The sequence below is a fragment of the Oncorhynchus masou genome, unplaced genomic scaffold, assembly GCF_036934945.1.
Source record: "Oncorhynchus masou masou isolate Uvic2021 unplaced genomic scaffold, UVic_Omas_1.1 unplaced_scaffold_905, whole genome shotgun sequence".
In the NCBI taxonomy this organism is placed as follows: Eukaryota; Metazoa; Chordata; class Actinopteri; order Salmoniformes; family Salmonidae; genus Oncorhynchus; species Oncorhynchus masou.
In genome coordinates this window covers 176,391-193,858 of record NW_027015524.1, presented here as the reverse complement: position 1 = coordinate 193,858, position 17,468 = coordinate 176,391, and the positions used below count along the sequence as shown (strand labels likewise).

Sequence of the window (17,468 nt, the reverse complement as noted above, 5' to 3'; positions counted from 1 at the left end):
GTGTATTATAGATACAGGCTACATTCTACAGGACATGATGTATTATAGATACAGGCTACATTCTACAGGACATGATGTATTACAGATACAGGCTACATTCTACAGGACATGATGTATTATAGATACAGGCTACATTATACAGGACATGATGTTTGTGTATTATAGATACAGGCTACATTCTACAGGACATGATGTATTACAGATACAGGCTACATTCTACAGGACATGATGTATTATAGATACAGGCTACATTCTACAGGACATGATGTATTATAGATACAGGCTACATTCTACAGGACATGGTGTATTATAGATTCAGGCTACATTATACAGGACATGTATTATAGATTCAGGCTACATTCTACAGGACATGATGTATTACAGATACAGGCTACATTCTACAGGACATGATGTATTATAGATACAGGCTACATTCTACAGGACATGATGTATTATAGATACAGGCTACATTCTACAGGACATGGTGTATTATAGATACAGGCTACATTATACAGGACATGATGTTTGTGTATTATAGATACAGGCTACATTCTACAGGACATGATGTATTGTAGATACAGGCTACATTCTACAGGACATGGTGTATTATAGATACAGGCTACATTATACAGGACATGATGTTTGTGTATTATAGATACAGGCTACATTCTACAGGACATGGTGTATTATAGATACAGGCTACATTCTACAGGACATGGTGTATTATAGATACAGGCTACATTATACAGGACATGATGTTTGTGTATTATAGATACAGGCTACATTCTACAGGACATGATGTATTGTAGATACAGGCTACATTCTACAGGACATGGTGTATTATAGATACAGGCTACATTATACAGGACATGATGTTTGTGTATTATAGATACAGGCTACATTCTACAGGACATGATGTATTGTAGATACAGGCTACATTCTACAGGACATGGTGTATTATAGATACAGGCTACATTATACAGGACATGATGTTTGTGTATTATAGATACAGGCTACATTCTACAGGACATGATGTATTGTAGATACAGGCTACATTCTACAGGACATGGTGTATTATAGATACAGGCTACATTCTACAGGACATGGTGTATTATAGATACAGGCTACATTCTACAGGACATGATGTATTATAGATTCAGGCTACATTATACAGGACATGATGTATTATAGATACAGGCTACATTATACAGGACATGATGTATTATAGATACAGGCTACATTCTACAGGACATGATGTATTATAGATACAGGCTATATTCTACAGGACATGATGTATTATAGATACAGGCTACATTCTACAGGACATGATGTATTATAGATACAGGCTACATTCTACAGGACATGTATTATAAATACAGGCTACATTCTACAGGACATGGTGTATTATAAATACAGGCTACATTCTACAGGACATGGTGTATTATAGATACAGGCTACATTCTACAGGACATGATGTTTGTGTATTATAGATACAGGCTACATTCTACAGGACATGATGTATTGTAGATACAGGCTACATTCTACAGGACATGGTGTATTATAGATACAGGCTACATTCTACAGGACATGGTGTATTATAGATACAGGCTACATTCTACAGGACATTATGTATTATAGATACAGGCTACATTCTACAGGACATGATGTATTACAGATACAGGCTACATTCTACAGGACTTGATGTATTATAGATACAGGCTACATTCTACAGGACATGGTGTATTATAGATACAGGCTACATTCTACAGGACATGTATTATAGATACAGGCTACATTCTACAGGACATGGTGTATTATAGATACAGGCTACATTCTACAGGACATTATGTATTATAGATACAGGCTACATTCTACAGGACATGATGTATTGTAGATACATGCTACATTATACAGGACATGATGTATTATAGATACAGGCTACATTCTACAGGACATGCTGTATTGTAGATACAGGCTACATTCTACAGGACATGGTGTATTATAGATACAGGCTACATTCTACAGGACATGGTGTATTATAGATACAGGCTACATTCTACAGGACATGATGTATTATAGATTCAGGCTACATTATACAGGACATGATGTATTATAGATACAGGCTACATTATACAGGACATGATGTATTATAGATACAGGCTACATTCTACAGGACATGATGTATTATAGATACAGGCTACATTCTACAGGACATGATGTATTATAGATACAGGCTACATTCTACAGGACATGATGTGTTATAGATACAGGCTACATTCTACAGGACATGATGTATTATAGATACAGGCTACATTCTACAGGACATGTATTATAGATACAGGCTACATTCTACAGGACATGGTGTATTATAGATTCAGGCTACATTCTAAAGGACATGATGTATTATAGATACAGGCTACATTCTACAGGACATGATGTATTATAGATTCAGGCTACATTATACAGGACATGATGTATTATAGATACAGGCTACATTCTACAGGACATGATGTATTATAGATACAGGCTACATTCTACAGGACATGATGTGTTATAGATACAGGCTACATTCTACAGGACATTATGTATTATAGATACAGGCTACATTCTACAGGACATGTATTATAGATTCAGGCTATATTCTACAGGACATGATGTATTATAGATACAGGCTACATTCTACAGGACATGTATTATAGATACATGCTACATTCTACAGGACATGTATTATAGATACAGGCTACATTCTACAAGACATGATGTATTATAGATACAGGCTACATTCTACAGGACATGTATTATAGATACAGGCTACATTCTACAGGACATGATGTATTATAGATACAGGCTACATTCTACAGGACATGTATTATAGATACAGGCTACATTCTACAAGACATGATGTATTATAGATACAGGCTACATTCTACAGGACATGTATTATAGATACATGCTACATTCTACAGGACATGTATTATAGATACAGGCTACATTCTACAGGACATGATGTATTATAGATACAGGCTACATTCTACAGGACATTATGTATTATAGATACAGGCTACATTCTACAGGACATGATGTATTATAGATACAGGCTACATTCTACAGGACATGTATTATAGTTTCAGGCTACATTCCACAGGACATGGTGTATTATAGATTCAGGCTACATTCTACAGGACATGTATTATAGATACAGGCTACATTCTACAGGACATGATGTATTATAGATACAGGCTACATTCTACAGGACATGATGTATTGTAGATACAGGCTACATTCTACAGGACATGTATTATAGATACAGGCTACATTCTACAAGACATGATGTATTATAGATACAGGCTACATTCTACAGGACATTATGTATTATAGATACAGGCTACATTCTACAGGACATGATGTATTATAGATACAGGCTACATTCTACAGGACATGTATTATAGATTCAGGCTACATTCTACTGGACATGTATTATAGATACAGGCTACATTCTACAGGACATGATGTATTATAGATACAGGCTACATTCTACAGGACATGATGTATTACAGATACAGGCTACATTCTACAGGACATGATGTATTGTAGATACAGGCTACATTCTACAGGACATGATGTATTATAGATACAGGCTACATTCTACAGGACATGTATTATAAATACAGGCTACATTCTACAGGAAATGGTGTATTATAGATACAGGCTACATTCTACAGGACATGATGTATTGTAGATACAGGCTACATTCTACAGGACATGGTGTATTATAGATACAGGCTACATTCTACAAGACATGATGTATTATAGATACAGGCTACATTCTACAGGACATGTATTATAGATACAGGCTACATTCTACAGGACATGATGTATTATAGATACAGGCTACATTCTACAGGACATGTATTATAGATACAGGCTACATTCTACAAGACATGATGTATTATAGATACAGGCTACATTATACAGGACATGATGTATTATAGATACAGGCTACATTCTACAGGACATGATGTATTATAGATACAGGCTACATTCTACAGGACATGATGTATTATAGATACAGGCTACATTCTACAGGACATGATGTGTTATAGATACAGGCTACATTCTACAGGACATGATGTATTATAGATACAGGCTACATTCTACAGGACATGTATTATAGATACAGGCTACATTCTACAGGACATGGTGTATTATAGATTCAGGCTACATTCTAAAGGACATGATGTATTATAGATACAGGCTACATTCTACAGGACATGATGTATTATAGATTCAGGCTACATTATACAGGACATGTATTATAGATACAGGCTACATTCTACAGGACATGATGTATTATAGATACAGGCTACATTCTACAGGACATGATGTATTATAGATACAGGCTACATTCTACAGGACATGTATTATAGATACAGGCTACATTCTACAGGACATGTATTATAGATTCAGGCTACATTATACAGGACATGATGTATTATAGATACAGGCTACATTCTACAGGACATGATGTATTATAGATACAGGCTACATTCTACAGGACATGATGTGTTATAGATACAGGCTACATTCTACAGGACATTATGTATTATAGATACAGGCTACATTCTACAGGACATGTATTATAGATTCAGGCTACATTCTACAGGACATGATGTATTATAGATACAGGCTACATTCTACAGGACATGTATTATAGATACATGCTACATTCTACAGGACATGTATTATAGATACAGGCTACATTCTACAAGACATGATGTATTATAGATACAGGCTACATTCTACAGGACATGTATTATAGATACAGGCTACATTCTACAGGACATGATGTATTATAGATACAGGCTACATTCTACAGGACATGTATTATAGATACAGGCTACATTCTACAAGACATGATGTATTATAGATACAGGCTACATTCTACAGGACATGTATTATAGATACATGCTACATTCTACAGGACATGTATTATAGATACAGGCTACATTCTACAGGACATGATGTATTATAGATACAGGCTACATTCTACAGGACATTATGTATTATAGATACAGGCTACATTCTACAGGACATGATGTATTATAGATACAGGCTACATTCTACAGGACATGTATTATAGTTTCAGGCTACATTCCACAGGACATGGTGTATTATAGATTCAGGCTACATTCTACAGGACATGTATTATAGATACAGGCTACATTCTACAGGACATGATGTATTATAGATACAGGCTACATTCTACAGGACATGATGTATTGTAGATACAGGCTACATTCTACAGGACATGTATTATAGATACAGGCTACATTCTACAAGACATGATGTATTATAGATACAGGCTACATTCTACAGGACATTATGTATTATAGATACAGGCTACATTCTACAGGACATTATGTATTATAGATACAGGCTACATTCTACAGGACATGTATTATAGATTCAGGCTACATTCTACTGGACATGTATTATAGATACAGGCTACATTCTACAGGACATGATGTATTATAGATACAGGCTACATTCTACAGGACATGATGTATTACAGATACAGGCTACATTCTACAGGACATGATGTATTGTAGATACAGGCTACATTCTACAGGACATGATGTATTATAGATACAGGCTACATTCTACAGGACATGTATTATAAATACAGGCTACATTCTACAGGAAATGGTGTATTATAGATACAGGCTACATTCTACAGGACATGATGTATTGTAGATACAGGCTACATTCTACAGGACATGGTGTATTATAGATACAGGCTACATTCTACAAGACATGATGTATTATAGATACAGGCTACATTCTACAGGACATGTATTATAGATACAGGCTACATTCTACAGGACATGATGTATTATAGATACAGGCTACATTCTACAGGACATGTATTATAGATACAGGCTACATTCTACAAGACATGATGTATTATAGATACAGGCTACATTCTACAGGACATGTATTATAGATACATGCTACATTCTACAGGACATGTATTATAGATACAGGCTACATTCTACAGGACATGATGTATTATAGATACAGGCTACATTCTACAGGACATGATGTATTATAGATACAGGCTACATTCTACAGGACATGTATTATAGTTTCAGGCTACATTCCACAGGACATGGTGTATTATAGATTCAGGCTACATTCTACAGGACATGTATTATAGATACATGCTACATTCTACAGGACATGTATTATAGATACAGGCTACATTCTACAAGACATGATGTATTATAGATACAGGCTACATTCTACAGGACATGTATTATAGATACAGGCTACATTCTACAGGACATGATGTATTATAGATACAGGCTACATTCTACAGGACATGTATTATAGATACAGGCTACATTCTACAAGACATGATGTATTATAGATACAGGCTACATTCTACAGGACATGTATTATAGATACATGCTACATTCTACAGGACATGTATTATAGATACAGGCTACATTCTACAGGACATGATGTATTATAGATACAGGCTACATTCTACAGGACATTATGTATTATAGATACAGGCTACATTCTACAGGACATGATGTATTATAGATACAGGCTACATTCTACAGGACATGTATTATAGTTTCAGGCTACATTCCACAGGACATGGTGTATTATAGATTCAGGCTACATTCTACAGGACATGTATTATAGATACAGGCTACATTCTACAGGACATGATGTATTATAGATACAGGCTACATTCTACAGGACATGATGTATCGTAGATACAGGCTACATTCTACAGGACATGTATTATAGATACAGGCTACATTCTACAAGACATGATGTATTATAGATACAGGCTACATTCTACAGGACATTATGTATTATAGATACAGGCTACATTCTACAGGACATGATGTATTATAGATACAGGCTACATTCTACAGGACATGTATTATAGATTCAGGCTACATTCTACTGGACATGTATTATAGATACAGGCTACATTCTACAGGACATGATGTGTTATAGATACAGGCTACATTCTACAGGACATGATGTATTACAGATACAGGCTACATTCTACAGGACATGATGTATTGTAGATACAGGCTACATTCTACAGGACATGATGTATTATAGATACAGGCTACATTCTACAGGACATGTATTATAAATACAGGCTACATTCTACAGGAAATGGTGTATTATAGATACAGGCTACATTCTACAGGACATGATGTATTGTAGATACAGGCTACATTCTACAGGACATGGTGTATTATAGATACAGGCTACATTCTACAAGACATGATGTATTATAGATACAGGCTACATTCTACAGGACATGTATTATAGATACAGGCTACATTCTACAGGACATGATGTATTATAGATACAGGCTACATTCTACAGGACATGTATTATAGATACAGGCTACATTCTACAAGACATGATGTATTATAGATACAGGCTACATTCTACAGGACATGTATTATAGATACATGCTACATTCTACAGGACATGTATTATAGATACAGGCTACATTCTACAGGACATGATGTATTATAGATACAGGCTACATTCTACAGGACATGATGTATTATAGATACAGGCTACATTCTACAGGACATGTATTATAGTTTCAGGCTACATTCCACAGGACATGGTGTATTATAGATTCAGGCTACATTCTACAGGACATGATGTATTATAGATACAGGCTACATTCTACAGGACATGATGTATTGTAGATACAGGCTACATTCTACAGGACATGTATTATAGATACAGGCTACATTCTACAAGACATGATGTATTATAGATACAGGCTACATTCTACAGGACATTATGTATTATAGATACAGGCTACATTCTACAGGACATGATGTATTATAGATACAGGCTACATTCTACAGGACATGTATTATAGATTCAGGCTACATTCTACTGGACATGTATTATAGATACAGGCTACATTCTACAGGACATGATGTATTATAGATACAGGCTACATTCTACAGGACATGATGTATTACAGATACAGGCTACATTCTACAGGACATGATGTATTGTAGATACAGGCTACATTCTACAGGACATGATGTATTATAGATACAGGCTACATTCTACAGGACATGTATTATAAATACAGGCTACATTCTATAGGACATGGTGTATTATAGATACAGGCTACATTCTACAGGACATGTATTATAAATACAGGCTACATTCTATAGGACATGATGTATTATAGATTCAGGCTACATTCTACTGGACATGTATTATAGATACAGGCTACATTCTACAGGACATGGTGTATTATAGATACAGGCTACATTCTACAGGACATGATGTATTATAGATTCAGGCTACATTCTACTGGACATGTATTATAGATACAGGCTACATTCTACAGGACATGGTGTATTATAGATACAGGCTACATTCTACAGGACATTATGTATTATAGATACAGGCTACATTCTACAGGACATGATGTATTATAGATACAGGCTACATTATACAGGACATGATGTTTGTGTATTATAGATACAGGCTACATTCTACAGGACATGGTGTATTATAGATACAGGCTACATTCTACAGGACATGGTGTATTATAGATACAGGCTACATTCTACAGGACATTATGTATTATAGATACAGGCTACATTCTACAGGACATGATGTATTACAGATACAGGCTACATTCTACAGGACTTGATGTATTATAGATACAGGCTACATTCTACAGGACATGGTGTATTATAGATACAGGCTACATTCTACAGGACATGTATTATAGATACAGGCTACATTCTACAGGACATGGTGTATTATAGATACAGGCTACATTCTACAGGACATTATGTATTATAGATACAGGCTACATTCTACAGGACATGATGTATTGTAGATACATGCTACATTATACAGGACATGATGTATTATAGATACAGGCTACATTCTACAGGACATGCTGTATTGTAGATACAGGCTACATTCTACAGGACATGGTGTATTATAGATACAGGCTACATTCTACAGGACATGGTGTATTATAGATACAGGCTACATTCTACAGGACATGATGTATTATAGATTCAGGCTACATTATACAGGACATGATGTATTATAGATACAGGCTACATTATACAGGACATGATGTATTATAGATACAGGCTACATTCTACAGGACATGATGTATTATAGATACAGGCTACATTCTACAGGACATGATGTATTATAGATACAGGCTACATTCTACAGGACATGATGTGTTATAGATACAGGCTACATTCTACAGGACATGATGTATTATAGATACAGGCTACATTCTACAGGACATGTATTATAGATACAGGCTACATTCTACAGGACATGATGTATTATAGATACAGGCTACATTCTACAGGACATGATGTATTATAGATACAGGCTACATTCTACAGGACATGTATTATAGATACAGGCTACATTCTACAGGACATGTATTATAGATTCAGGCTACATTATACAGGACATGATGTATTATAGATACAGGCTACATTCTACAGGACATGATGTATTATAGATACAGGCTACATTCTACAGGACATGATGTGTTATAGATACAGGCTACATTCTACAGGACATTATGTATTATAGATACAGGCTACATTCTACAGGAGATGTATTATAGATTCAGGCTACATTCTACAGGACATGATGTATTATAGATACAGGCTACATTCTACAGGACATGTATTATAGATACATGCTACATTCTACAGGACATGTATTATAGATACAGGCTACATTCTACAAGACATGATGTATTATAGATACAGGCTACATTCTACAGGACATGTATTATAGATACAGGCTACATTCTACAGGACATGATGTATTATAGATACAGGCTACATTCTACAGGACATGTATTATAGATACAGGCTACATTCTACAAGACATGATGTATTATAGATACAGGCTACATTCTACAGGACATGTATTATAGATACATGCTACATTCTACAGGACATGTATTATAGATACAGGCTACATTCTACAGGACATGATGTATTATAGATTCAGGCTACATTATACAGGACATGATGTATTATAGATACAGGCTACATTATACAGGACATGATGTATTATAGATACAGGCTACATTCTACAGGACATGATGTATTATAGATACAGGCTACATTCTACAGGACATGATGTATTATAGATACAGGCTACATTCTACAGGACATGATGTGTTATAGATACAGGCTACATTCTACAGGACATTATGTATTATAGATACAGGCTACATTCTACAGGACATGTATTATAGATACAGGCTACATTCTACAGGACATGGTGTATTATAGATTCAGGCTACATTCTAAAGGACATGATGTATTATAGATACAGGCTACATTCTACAGGACATGATGTATTATAGATTCAGGCTACATTATACAGGACATGTATTATAGATACAGGCTACATTCTACAGGACATGATGTATTATAGATACAGGCTACATTCTACAGGACATGATGTATTATAGATACAGGCTACATTCTACAGGACATGTATTATAGATACAGGCTACATTCTACAGGACATGTATTATAGATTCAGGCTACATTATACAGGACATGATGTATTATAGATACAGGCTACATTCTACAGGACATGATGTATTATAGATACAGGCTACATTCTACAGGACATGATGTGTTATAGATACAGGCTACATTCTACAGGACATTATGTATTATAGATACAGGCTACATTCTACAGGACATGTATTATAGATTCAGGCTACATTCTACAGGACATGATGTATTATAGATACAGGCTACATTCTACAGGACATGTATTATAGATACATGCTACATTCTACAGGACATGTATTATAGATACAGGCTACATTCTACAAGACATGATGTATTATAGATACAGGCTACATTCTACAGGACATGTATTATAGATACAGGCTACATTCTACAGGACATGATGTATTATAGATACAGGCTACATTCTACAGGACATGTATTATAGATACAGGCTACATTCTACAGGACATGTATTATAGATTCAGGCTACATTATACAGGACATGATGTATTATAGATACAGGCTACATTCTACAGGACATGATGTATTATAGATACAGGCTACATTCTACAGGACATGATGTGTTATAGATACAGGCTACATTCTACAGGACATTATGTATTATAGATACAGGCTACATTCTACAGGACATGTATTATAGATTCAGGCTACATTCTACAGGACATGATGTATTATAGATACAGGCTACATTCTACAGGACATGTATTATAGATACATGCTACATTCTACAGGACATGTATTATAGATACAGGCTACATTCTACAAGACATGATGTATTATAGATACAGGCTACATTCTACAGGACATGTATTATAGATACAGGCTACATTCTACAGGACATGATGTATTATAGATACAGGCTACATTCTACAGGACATGTATTATAGATACAGGCTACATTCTACAAGACATGATGTATTATAGATACAGGCTACATTCTACAGGACATGTATTATAGATACATGCTACATTCTACAGGACATGTATTATAGATACAGGCTACATTCTACAGGACATGATGTATTATAGATACAGGCTACATTCTACAGGACATTATGTATTATAGATACAGGCTACATTCTACAGGACATGATGTATTATAGATACAGGCTACATTCTACAGGACATGTATTATAGTTTCAGGCTACATTCCACAGGACATGGTGTATTATAGATTCAGGCTACATTCTACAGGACATGTATTATAGATACAGGCTACATTCTACAGGACATGATGTATTATAGATACAGGCTACATTCTACAGGACATGATGTATTGTAGATACAGGCTACATTCTACAAGACATGATGTATTATAGATACAGGCTACATTCTACAGGACATTATGTATTATAGATACAGGCTACATTCTACAGGACATGATGTATTATAGATACAGGCTACATTCTACAGGACATGTATTATAGATTCAGGCTACATTCTACTGGACATGTATTATAGATACAGGCTACATTCTACAGGACATGATGTATTATAGATACAGGCTACATTCTACAGGACATGATGTATTACAGATACAGGCTACATTCTACAGGACATGATGTATTGTAGATACAGTTTACATTCTACAGGACATGATGTATTATAGATACAGGCTACATTCTACAGGACATGTATTATAAATACAGGCTACATTCTATAGGACATGGTGTATTATAGATACAGGCTACATTCTACAGGACATGTATTATAAATACAGGCTACATTCTATAGGACATGATGTATTATAGATTCAGGCTACATTCTACTGGACATGTATTATAGATACAGGCTACATTCTACAGGACATGGTGTATTATAGATACAGGCTACATTCTACAGGACATGATGTATTATAGATTCAGGCTACATTCTACTGGACATGTATTATAGATACAGGCTACATTCTACAGGACATGGTGTATTATAGATACAGGCTACATTCTACAGGACATTATGTATTATAGATACAGGCTACATTCTACAGGACATGATGTATTATAGATACAGGCTACATTATACAGGACATGATGTTTGTGTATTATAGATACAGGCTACATTCTACAGGACATGATGTATTATAGATACAGGCTACATTCTACAGGACATGATGTATTGTAGATACATGCTACATTATACAGGACATGATGTATTATAGATACAGGCTACATTCTACAGGACATTATGTATTATAGATACAGGCTACATTCTATAGGACATGATGTATTATAGATACAGGCTACATTATACAGGACATGATGTTTGTGTATTATAGATACAGGCTACATTCTACAGGACATGATGTATTATAGATACAGGCTACATTCTACAGGACATGATGTATTGTAGATACATGCTACATTATACAGGACATGGTGTATTATAGATACAGGCTACATTCTACAGGACATGTATTATAAATACAGGCTACATTCTATAGGACATGATGTATTATAGATTCAGGCTACATTCTACTGGACATGTATTATAGATACAGGCTACATTCTACAGGACATGGTGTATTATAGATACAGGCTACATTCTACAGGACATGATGTATTATAGATTCAGGCTACATTCTACTGGACATGTATTATAGATACAGGCTACATTCTACAGGACATGGTGTATTATAGATACAGGCTACATTCTACAGGACATGGTGTATTATAGATACAGGCTACATTCTACAGGACATGGTGTATTATAGATACAGGCTACATTCTACAGGACATGATGTTTGTGTAATATAGATACAGGCTACATTATACAGGACATGATGTATTGTAGATACAGGCTACATTATACAGGACATGATGTATTGTAGATACAGGCTACATTCTACAGGACATGGTGTATTATAGATACAGGCTACATTCTACAGTACATGGTTTATTATAGATACAGGCTACATTCTACAGGACATGATGTATTATAGATACAGGCTACATTCTACAGGACATGATGTATTATAGATACAGGCTACATTCTACAGGACATGATGTATTATAGATACAGGCTACATTCTACAGGACATGTATTATAGATACAGGCTACATTCTACAGGACATGATGTATTATAGATACAGGCTACATTCTACAGGACATGATGTATTATAGATACAGGCTACATTCTACAGGACATGGTGTATTATAGATACAGGCTACATTCTACAGGACATGATGTATTATAGATACAGGCTACATTCTACAGGACATGTATTATAAATACAGGCTACATTCTATAGGACATGGTGTATTATAGATACAGGCTACATTCTACAGGACATGTATTATAAATACAGGCTACATTCTATAGGACATGGTGTATTATAGATACAGGCTACATTCTACAGGACATGGTGTATTATAGATACAGGCTACATTCTACAGGACATGATGTTTGTGTATTATAGATACAGGCTACATTCTACAGGACATGATGTATTGTAGATACAGGCTACATTCTACAGGACATGGTGTATTATAGATACAGGCTACATTCTACAGTACATGGTTTATTATAGATACAGGCTACATTCTACAGGACATGATTTATTATAGATACAGGCTACATTCTACAGGACATGATGTATTATAGATACAGGCTATATTCTACAGGACATGATGTATTATAGATACAGGCTACATTCTACAGGACATGATGTATTATAGATACAGGCTACATTCTACAGGACATGATGTATTATAGATACAGGCTACATTCTACAGGACATGATGTATTATAGATACAGGCTACATTCTACAGGACATGTATTATAGATACAGGCTACATTCTACAGGACATGATGTATTATAGATACAGGCTATATTCTACAGGACATGATGTATTATAGATACAGGCTACATTCTACAGGACATGATGTATTATAGATACAGGCTACATTCTACAGGACATGTATTATAGATACAGGCTACATTCTACAGGACATGATGAATTATAGATACAGGCTATATTCTACAGGACATTATGTATTATAGATACAGGCTACATTCTACAGGACATGATGTATTGTAGATACAGGCTACATTCTACAGGACATGGTGTATTATAGATACAGGCTACATTCTACAGGACATGATGTATTATAGATACAGGCTACATTCTACAGGACATGATGTATTATAGATTCAGGCTACATTCTACAGGACATGATGTATTATAGATACTGGCTACATTCTACAGGACATGATGTATTATAGATACAGGCTACATTCTACAGGACATGTATTATAGATACAGGCTACATTCTACAGGACATGATGTATTATAGATACAGGCTACATTCTACAGGACATGATGTATTATAGATACAGGCTACATTCTACAGGACATGATGTATTATAGATACAGGCTACATTCTACAGGACATGGTGTATTATAGATACAGGCTACATTCTACAGGACATGTATTATAGATACAGGCTACATTCTACAGGACATGATGTATTATAGATACAGGCTACATTCTACAGGACATGATGTATTATAGATTCAGGTTACATTCTACAGGACATGATGTATTATAGATACAGGCTACATTCTACAGGACATGTATTATAGATACAGGCTACATTCTACAGGACATGATGTATTATAGATACAGGCTACATTCTACAGGACATGATGTATTATAGATACAGGCTACATTCTACAGGACATGGTGTATTATAGATACAGGCTACATTCTACAGGACATGATGTATTATAGATACAGGCTACATTCTACAGGACATGTATTATAAATACAGGCTACATTCTATAGGACATGGTGTATTATAGATACAGGCTACATTCTACAGGACATGTATTATAAATACAGGCTACATTCTATAGGACATGGTGTATTATAGATACAGGCTACATTCTACAGGACATGGTGTATTATAGATACAGGCTACATTCTACAGGACATGATGTTTGTGTATTATAGATACAGGCTACATTCTACAGGACATGATGTATTGTAGATACAGGCTACATTCTACAGGACATGGTGTATTATAGATACAGGCTACATTCTACAGTACATGGTTTATTATAGATACAGGCTACATTCTACAGGACATGATTTATTATAGATACAGGCTACATTCTACAGGACATGATGTATTATAGATACAGGCTATATTCTACAGGACATGATGTATTATAGATACAGGCTACATTCTACAGGACATGATGTATTATAGATACAGGCTACATTCTACAGGACATGATGTATTATAGATACAGGCTACATTCTACAGGACATGATGTATTATAGATACAGGCTACATTCTACAGGACATGTATTATAGATACAGGCTACATTCTACAGGACATGATGTATTATAGATACAGGCTATATTCTACAGGACATGATGTATTATAGATACAGGCTACATTCTACAGGACATGATGTATTATAGATACAGGCTACATTCTACAGGACATGTATTATAGATACAGGCTACATTCTACAGGACATGATGTATTATAGATACAGGCTATATTCTACAGGACATTATGTATTATAGATACAGGCTACATTCTACAGGACATGATGTATTGTAGATACAGGCTACATTCTACAGGACATGGTGTATTATAGATACAGGCTACATTCTACAGGACATGATGTATTATAGATACAGGCTACATTCTACAGGACATGATGTATTATAGATTCAGGCTACATTCTACAGGACATGATGTATTATAGATACTGGCTACATTCTACAGGACATGATGTATTATAGATACAGGCTACATTCTACAGGACATGTATTATAGATACAGGCTACATTCTACAGGACATGATGTATTATAGATACAGGCTACATTCTACAGGACATGATGTATTATAGATACAGGCTACATTCTACAGGACATGATGTATTATAGATACAGGCTACATTCTACAGGACATGGTGTATTATAGATACAGGCTACATTCTACAGGACATGTATTATAGATACAGGCTACATTCTACAGGACATGATGTATTATAGATACAGGCTACATTCTACAGGACATGATGTATTATAGATTCAGGTTACATTCTACAGGACATGATGTATTATAGATACAGGCTACATTCTACAGGACATGTATTATAGATACAGGCTACATTCTACAGGACATGATGTATTATAGATACAGGCTACATTCTACAGGACATGGTGTATTATAGATACAGGCTACATTCTACAGGACATGGTGTATTATAGATACAGGCTACATTCTACAGGACATGATGTATTATAGATACAGGCTACATTCTACAGGACATGGTGTATTATAGATACAGGCTACATTCTACAGGACATGGTGTATTATAGATACAGGCAACATTCTACAGGACATGGTGTATTATAGATACAGGCTACATTCTACAGGACATGGTGTATTATAGATACAGGCAACATTCTACAGGACATGGTGTATTATAGATACAGGCTACATTCTACAGGACATGATGTATTATAGATACAGGCTACATTCTACAGGAAATGGTGTATTATAGATACAGGCTACATTCTACAGGACATGATGTATTATAGATACAGGCTACATTCTACAGGACATGATGTATTATAGATACAGGCTACATTCTACAGGACATGATGTATTATAGATACAGGCTACATTCTACAGGACATGTATTACAGATACAGGCTACATTCTACAAGACATGATCCTTGATTGCTTCATTCAGGTTTGATTAATTTTGTGACAAAGTGAGTAATCACCCGTATAGAAATACAGTGCCTTGCGAAAGTAAAGTATTCGGCCCCCTTGAACTTTGCGACCTTTTGCCACATTTCAGGCTTCA

At 35.1% G+C, this 17,468-nt stretch overlaps 1 protein-coding gene across 1 annotated transcript in view; it reads left to right on the top strand.

Moving 5' to 3' along the window:
* The window catches only part of LOC135538093 (serine/threonine-protein kinase ULK4-like), a gene marked incomplete at its 3' end in the record, with an annotated part of 248,859 nt that overhangs the window by 91,679 nt on the left and 139,712 nt on the right, over positions 1 to 17,468 (top strand). The window lies entirely within an intron of this gene.